Here is a 9,332-nt window from a genome sequence, read left to right on the forward strand (position 1 = left end):
TCATAGTCCAATTGTCAATAGATCTTATAAATAATTTGTAACAGGTAAATTTTGTACTTATTTCATCTGTGTAAACCTAGTAACATGATAGGACCCATCCAAATCATTTGACCTGTGTGAGCCTACATGTTTGCTATTGGGCTTAGATGCATATAGGAAGCCCATTTAAGTTTTTACTAAGTAAATGTACTAGGTTGCTAAAAATAAATTTTTACATAAGTAAATTTATTTAGGCCCAATTAGATTTTGGCTTATCAATGAATAACAATTATTTATTTAAAGGTTAAATTCCTCTCTTTTGGGCCTTGTGTGAGAGTTAGGGGCCCATAGAAGTGGGTACGACATACTGAACCCAGCTCCCCCTCACATGAACTACCCCAATTGTGAAGGCCCATTTGCCTTATTTAAATAATTGTATTAGGTTAATTATATTAGTCTAACCTAATTAAAATTTAATTAGCAACATAATTAACTTTTAAAATATATGAAATTTATTTTTCATTTTAATATTTTAAAGTTAATTTTAGAAAAACACTTAGTTAATCAGATATATTCTAGATAGTTATTTCTAGTACTAGTTATTATTTCTACTATTAAATAGGAAAATATCATTGATTGTGAAATTAATTGTTTAATAATTAATTTTGGTACAATCTAAGTTTAGTATATTTTCCTAATATTAAACTAGAATTAATAATTAAGTTTCCTCTATACTTAATTATTTATTTCTTGAATTTAATACATTTAATTAAATTGAAAATTTCAATATCTAAGTTGATTCTTAATCATGATAGTTAAATATTGTTATTTTCATTTTATTTAATTAAAATTGGAAATTATTTTAAGTTTGAAATCTTAATTCAGAATAACTTAAGTTTGAATAATTTTCAAAATATACTTTATTTTATTTTATTAATCTTTTTCCCAAAATTTCGAAATTGCATTTCTTTAATGTAGAAATTCGAATTTTATTTGAAAAATAGATTAAAGTTGAAAATTATTTATTTTAATTTTGGAACAACTTAAATCAATGATTTTTCCATTTAATGATTAATTAAAATAAATGAACTAAAATATATTATAATTAGAAATTGAATTAATTAGTCAATGAAAGTCTAGATAGATATTATCTGTTTTGCTTGAAGTATTTTTCTAGTGTATTTAATTAAATAGAAAATTAATATTTAAGTTGATTCTTAATCATGATACTTAAATATTTGAAATTTTTCTTAGATATTTAATTAAATAGGAAAATTATATTTTTTGTTGAAAAATTAATTTTTTATTAATTTTGGGCCAACATAAAATTAGAGTAATTTTCCAGGATTTATTTTTATTTTATTTTAAAGAATTTTTGAAAAATTTTATTCTTATACACTTCATTTTTCAAAATGCAATATATATTTTTAGAAAATTAAATTTGAGTTGTAAATTAATTTAAATTAATTTTGAAACAACTTAAATTGAATAATTTTCTAAATATTTATGGAAATTATTACTAAGATGGAAATAATTCATATTATTTTCATATCCATCTAAGTGTAATTTATAAATATTACATTAAAATTTATATTTAGAATTTTTCATTCTAAATTGAAAATTTTAATTAAATAAATATATATTTAAAATAAATTGATTAAAATAAATATTAGACGAAAATACAACTTTCATTAAATAATGAGCTTTATTATTATTAGGATATTCGATCTCCATTGTTGGTTTTACATAGCTATTGTTTTAGTGAGTAATCCTCCCTAATGGAGGAACATTCATTAGCAAGTTAGCACCGTTTAATCTCGAAAGATAAGTAATCTTGTAAGTTTTTTATATAGTATTGATCACCTTAATGGTGGCGACTGTATAAGACTTGCAAGAATATGAAACAATAGTGGAAGCTCATAAGATAGAATAGCCTTGACTCTCGCCTAAACAGGACAACACAAATTCCAATCTTGATTGAATAAAAGGTTGCTAGAATGTTTATCATTTTAGATGAGCTGACAACTCTATTCAATGGATGGTATCACTGACTCTCGCCTAAACGGGACACTGATATCAGTTTGTTGAAGACCTTGGAAATTATTTAGGATTGTATGTTTTAGTATTTTAACTTGTCATTCTTACTTGCTATATGTTTAATAATTTCTGAATTGTGTATGAATTTATATTGAACCATGTTATTTTCTGTTATTAAATTGTAGTTTAATTTCGAATCTTCATTGTTGGTCTAACTTGGTTTGTTTTTCTAATGAGATAACTCCCTAATGGATTTTCACCATTAGACTAACATAATAGTGTTAGATCTCGAAAGATAAATATTGTATATGCAACATCTAGCTGTTCATCAATTGATGACACCTTAGAGTAGTATTTTACAATATGAAACAAGAAGATTGTATAAATAAGATTACTTTGACTCTCGCTAATCGGAGCCTCGTTGGATTCTTATTTAAAACGAAATTATCCTAATTCCTCTTAGCTTTTTCATTTTAATTTAGCTCAATGACATATCATTGGATGAATGGTCTATAAATCATATAAAGTCATTCTATATTTTCTCTTAAGAAATTAAATGATGCATATGATTATATTACCGAAATTCTATCCCAAAATGATATAAATCCTCAATCTTAGAAATCTCCTACTTGTATAGGCAAATCATAGAGTTAAGATTAGTAGTGGTGGTCCAAGAAAGAATTACTAATTATACAGTTACACTTTCACAAGTGTTTAATAATCATTTTCTTTCAATGGATTCAAACTATATGAGTTTAGTATTCTGTGACCAGAATCCACTTGCACTATTCTAAGAACTCTTTGTTGTAACTAAACCTAAGTCATCAAAAGATACAACCACATATTTTATAAATCTATGGCATTTGTATCTTGTTCATAGTGGTTTTGAAAAGATCATTCTCTGCAAAGAGTTAATATGCCTATATCCACTGAAAGTATAATCATCTCATTCGTAGATGGATGTACATTCAGGGGTGGAAATGAGTTTCCGTTGTATTCTTAAAACGATCACTCTAGATTTTACCTTATGCAAAAGAAATTTGAAATGTTTGAAAAATTTCATGAATTTCTAGCAATGGTAAGTGGTTAAAGATCTTACGAACTAATAGGGGTGGAGAAAAAGTTAGTAGATATGCAGTTCAAAGATCATTAATTTGATTTTTGAATTATATCCAAACTTACCTCCCCAGAAATTCGAGTTCCATATTGATGATTAGTTACTAGTTGTTGCCTAAATCCTTCTATGGTAATATAATTTCAGAATGATGCAATTGTTGTATACTTAATGTAAATCATTACTAGATTCATGGATGACCTAATCGAAATCTTAAGAAAAGCTAGAACTGCTAACCCTGGTTTGCATGTTTGTTAGCTATTCTAAGTGATTAGGGGTGGATCATCCCATAGTCATTAGACAAGAAAGTGTTTGTTTAAAGAAATACTACTTTTATAAGAAAATGACTAAGTCTGAAAATAAATTAGCAAATAAAGGAGATAATTTTTCTTGATTCCATAAGTGTTCTATCATCTTATTCGTTACAAGATGATCCCACTGCCTCTGTTGTCTTAACACAACTGAAGAGGTCAATACCATTTAGTTTTCTTAGACATAATTCACGATACCTTGTCGTAGTGGGAGAGTTTCAAGGAACTTTACCTTCTCATGACTTGGAAGACACTAGTGATTGAAATCCATTGTGAGTTTAAACAAGTAATGGATTGTCAAGATAAGAAACTAAGAAGAAAGCCAATAGAACTATGGTTTGATCCATTCACATGGAGTAACCTAAAGTTTTCTATTACAAGGACATGAAAGGAAATTTTCGTTCATAAGTCTATTCAATGGACTTAACAAAACTTCCTGTTCCTAGTATTATAGGTTTGAGTTTATCTAAACCTATGGCTTGTGGTATACCTGGTAATTACTTAGTCTAATGCAAGCATAAGATGCTGAAGCATTTTCTTTCCAATGGCAATCTATAGAAGCTTCACAACTTCTTAGATATAGATTTTATTTATCTAAGGAAAAGTCTCAACTATTCCAGAAAAGATAAAGCCATGAAAGAATTCTTAAATCAACAGTGAGAGGTCTCAGATATGCTTTTGTATGCCTTAGACCAGACACCTGCTGTTGAGTGGGAGTAATGAGTAGGTATCAGATTAATCCAGGAGAGGAACATTGGAAGACAATCAAGTAAATCTTAAGATTAAGAAGAGGAACTATATGTTAGTCAATAAGGGTGGTTTTGAAACTCTTAGACTACACCACATCAGATTTCGAGACTTGCCTGTGTGCTAGAAAGTCTGCTGATGAGATGGTGATTACTTTGGGGGTGGAGTAATGATTTTGGAGAAGTGTAAAAGCCTATCTGAAATCTCTTAGTATACCAGAGAGAGACTGAATGTTAAAAGTTGCAGGAAAGATACTTATTCAGTCTAAGGAAAGTTCTATACAATTGTAGGACCATTCCAACCTGTCTTAACTACTAGTGTTATTTCTTGAATAACCAAAAGTAGTTGCCAAAGGTATAGAATCCAGTATCCCTAAAGAGTAGACATATAGAGAGGAATTTCACAATATCAAGGATTTTTTGATTAAGGGATAGTAATGGCGGAGAAAAGGTTGTTGTTAATTCAACCTGTCAGATCCTATTATGAGGAGTTTACTACTACTACACTTGATTCGTATATCAAGGTGTTAATGATTATTTGAAATACACATTTTATTTTATATTAGTGCAAGTGGGAGTTTGTTGGGTTTTATGCCCTAAATAAAACTCATTTCAATATAAACAGATTTACTTAAGATCAGAAATAACATTTTATGTTGCATGGTTCACATGATTTATTTCATGATTATATGTATATAGTGTATGAATTCTTTTAAGTCCAGAACGTATGAGTTTGTTAAAGATTATAGTGTTGTCAGCACAATGGAATATAATCTTAATTATATGTTCAAAAGTTTATTACCTGATTTGTCAGAACACTAGATTTAGACTGACATGGTATAATGAGTGATAGGTATTCTTACACCTTGGAAAAGTGTTATGTCTTTTCCAGGACATTGGCAAAGTTTACCAGTATCGAATGTATGGAGTATACATCAGAAGGGACCGATATTGAACTTTGATTAGATATATTAAAACTTACCGTAATATCTATTCAATTCAATATCACCTGTTGATCCTAGATCAAATGATCTTAATCCTGATATGGGTAGGTTCGATCTCAAGAGTACTATACATGTTCTTTGATTTGTTAGTTAAGCCTACTTTTGGGTCAGGGTGATACGTACATTTTGGGAACATGATATTATAATTGAGTGGGAGCGCTACCATAAAGATGGAATCTATAACTTCTATAGGAACTTAGAAGTGAAACGATGATATCCTTCGAGCTTGGCTAAACAGAAATAAATTGTGGAGATCTCATTTCACTTTGCTGAAATATCATTTATACGGAGCTAAGTGTTTTAAGGATAAAATACATCGAAGGTGTAGCGGTAACAGTAGTGCCTTTTCAATGTAGATCATCTATTAGAGGGTCATTGATCACATTAGGGTTATAACAATGGATAACTAATGACGTGTCTATATCATGGAACATATAGAGCGTTCTATATGACTGAGAGTGCAATTTCAAGTTCTAAGTGTGGATTCAATGAGGAATTAATAAGTTAGGGAATTTACTTGGTAAATTCGGTTCGACTTATTGGAAGCTCGGTTATATAGACCCATGGTCCCCATACTCGTTGAGACCATACTGCTTGTAAGACTCAGTTAATTGATTTTGATTAATCAATTATAATTCTAAAAGTTAGACTATGTCTACTTTATGAATTTTCACTAAGCAAGGGCAAAATTGTAAAGAAAAGAGATTCTAGGTTTATTTATTGATTAAGAGACTTTATATGTCTAAATTAATAAATATATTAAATGGTAATATTATTTAATAATTGTTTTTAAGTTATTAAATAATTAGAATTGGCATTTGAATGGTTAAATTGGAAAATTGGCATTTTTGAGAAAATGGGAATGAAAAATAACAAAATGGGAAAGTTGCAAAGTGAGGCCCAATTTCCTATTCTGGCCGCCGACTATGCATAGGCCTTTACCATTTTAGACCAACTTAAATCAATAATTTTTTCATTTAATGATTAATTAAAATAAATGAACTGAAATATATTATAATTAGAAAATAAATTAATTAGTCAATGAAAGTCTAAATAGTTATTGTCTGTTTGCTTGAAGTATTTTTCTAGTGATATTTAATTAAATAGAAAATTAATATTTAACTTGATTTTTATCATGATACTTAAATATTTGATAATTTTCTTAATATTTAATTAAATAGGAAAATTATATTTGTGTTGAAAATTAATTTTTAATTAATTTTAGATCAACATAAATTAGAATAATTTTTCAAGATTTATTTTATTTTATTTTATAGCATTTTTCGAAAATTGTATTTATTTTAAATACATAATTTTTCGAATTTTTCATTATATATTTATAGAAAATTAAATTTGAGTTGAAAATTTTTAATTAATTTTGGATCAACTCAAATTGAATAATTTTCGTAATATTTATTGAAAAATTAATACTAAGGATGGAAAATAATTTATTTTTATTTTTCCACATCTTCCTTAAGTATAATTTTATAAATATTAAATTAAAATTTATATTTAGAATTTTATTCTAAATTGTAATTTTAATTAAATAAATATATATATATTAAAATAAATAGATTAAAATAAGTATCGAAGAAAATACAACTCTTTAAAATAATGAGCTTTTAGTTATAAGGATATTCGATCTCCATTGTTGTTCTTACAATAGTTAAATGTTTTCAATATAACCTCGAGACGCTAGGCTTCGTCCCCCTTATGGATGGTTATTCGTTGAAAGCATTTAACACCGTAAGATCTCATATGATAAGTATTTTGATAGTTTTCGTCTCTATTAGACTCTCCCCTACGGTGACTACTTAGAGATACATTTACGAAGTATGAAACAATGGTGGAAGCTCATAAAATAAGATAACCTTGACTCTCGCCTAGCGGGACAACGTTGAATTCTTATTTTGATCGAATAGAAGGTTGCTAGAATGGTATCCATCTTAGATGAGCTGACAACTCTATTCAATGAATGATACTTTGACTCTCGCCTACCGGGACACTGTATCATGTTTGTTGGAAACCTTGGAAATTATTTAAGATGTGCCTGTTTTGTATTTTCACATGTCTTTGTTATTTGCTAAATGCTTGATAATTTCTGAATTATGTATGAATTTATATTGAACCATGTTGTTTTCGAATCTTCAATGTTGGTCTAACTTAACTTGTTGTTTTTTAATGGGAAAATCCTAATGAATTTTCATCCATTAGACAAACATAACAGTGTTAGATCTTGATAGATAAATATTTGTAAATGCAACATCTAGCTGTTCATCAATATATGACACCTTAGACAAGTATTTACAATATGAAACAAAAAGATTATACAAATAAGAATAACTTTGACTCTCGCCTACCGAGACATTGTTGGATTCTTATTTTAAATCAAAATTATCCTTTGCTTATTCCTCTTAGCTTATTCATTTCGAATTTGCTTACATAGTATATCATTGCATGAATGGTTTATAAACCATTTGCTTATAATGTCATTCTATTTATTTTATGAAATTGAATGGCGCATATGATAATATTCCCGACATTCTATCGCGAAATTATATAAATCCTCAATCTTAGAATCTCCTACTTATATATGCTTACTTTAGGCAAATTGGACTTAAAGTTAGATTAGTAGTAGTGGTCCAAGAGAGAAGAATACTGATGTATATTTGGTATAAATTTAAGTCTTTGACTTTAAATTTTAGATTCCAAATAGAAATTTTTTATTTCTATATCTAGAATACAATACAGTTCAACTTTCACAAGTATTTAAATATCAATTTTCTGTCAATGGATTCAAACTATATGTTAAAGTATGGAATATGTGTTTAGTATTCTGTGACCAGGATCCACTTGGACTATTCTAAGAAATCTTTATTGTAACTAAACCTAAGTCATCAAAAGACACAACCACATTTTAGTATCTATGGCATTTGTATCTGTTGGAAATATTTTAAAAGGATCTAGATTTACTAACAAGTATGTTTCATTAACATCCTAATATGAATTTCTAAAACAATGAAATAAACACATAAGGGTTTAAGAAAACCTTACATTGGGTGCAGCGGAATATAATGACTCATTCCATTCAGATCTCTAGCCCTTGATTCCTTTCTGTACCAGAGCATTATCAAGATCTTAACCTGGATCTCTTTCTCTCCTTATTGAGCCTGATTCTCCTTCTTGTTGATTGGATTCTTCAGAGTCTTCCACACTATGATTGAGATGTTGGAAATTATTTTACCAGGATCTTAGATCTACTCACAAGTATGTTTATTAACATCCTAAATATGAACTTTCTAAAACGATGAAATAAACACGTATAAAGTTTAAGAAACCTTACATTGGGTGCAGCGGAATTAAATGACTCCTTCCGTTCAGATATCTAGCCCTTGATTCCTTTTCTGTAGCAGAGCATTATCAATATCTGAACCTGGATCTCTTTCTCTGAATCTTTGATGCTGAAACCTCCTTCTTGCTGAAAGTCTTTCTTCACGATCTTCCTCACTATGATTGAGGTATCACTTGCTGTGTGTGGGCACTACTCATACACTAAGAATTTCGAAATCTCAATGAGGAAGAGAGAGAGAGTGGGTTCGGCCAAAGATAGGGAGAGAGAAGGCTCAGGTTTTTCTCTGAAGGAAAATAGAAAAATTTAAGTGTAATTTTCCTGAAGCCTTCACTATCTATTTATAGCATTCCAATAGGGTTAGGTTTGAATTATTTGGCATTAAAATAATGAAAATATCAGTTTAAATTTCCTACAAAAGTGGCCGGCCCTATACTAGTGGATTTGGGCCTCACTTTTTGCAATTTTGCAGTTTTACCTTTTCTGCATCTGATTTTCTCAAAAACGCCAATTTTCTAATTCAACCATTTAAATGCCAATTCTAACTATTTAATAACTATAAATAATTATTAAATAATATTGTTGTAACACCCTAACTAACATAGGCGTATCACGTGACTTTTAAACATGCTGTGCAGCTCGTTGCTAATCAACGAGGTTTATGGAAAACGTGATTAATTAAAATTTTTCCTTTTTAATTAAACTTATAAAATATTTATCCAAAAGACTCGGGATCCCGATTACAAAATCATTTACAAAAGTTTACTGTTCATACAAAATAATTGTCGCCTA

The sequence above is a fragment of the Cannabis sativa genome, chromosome 7 (assembly GCF_029168945.1).
Source record: "Cannabis sativa cultivar Pink pepper isolate KNU-18-1 chromosome 7, ASM2916894v1, whole genome shotgun sequence".
In the NCBI taxonomy this organism is placed as follows: Eukaryota; Viridiplantae; Streptophyta; class Magnoliopsida; order Rosales; family Cannabaceae; genus Cannabis; species Cannabis sativa.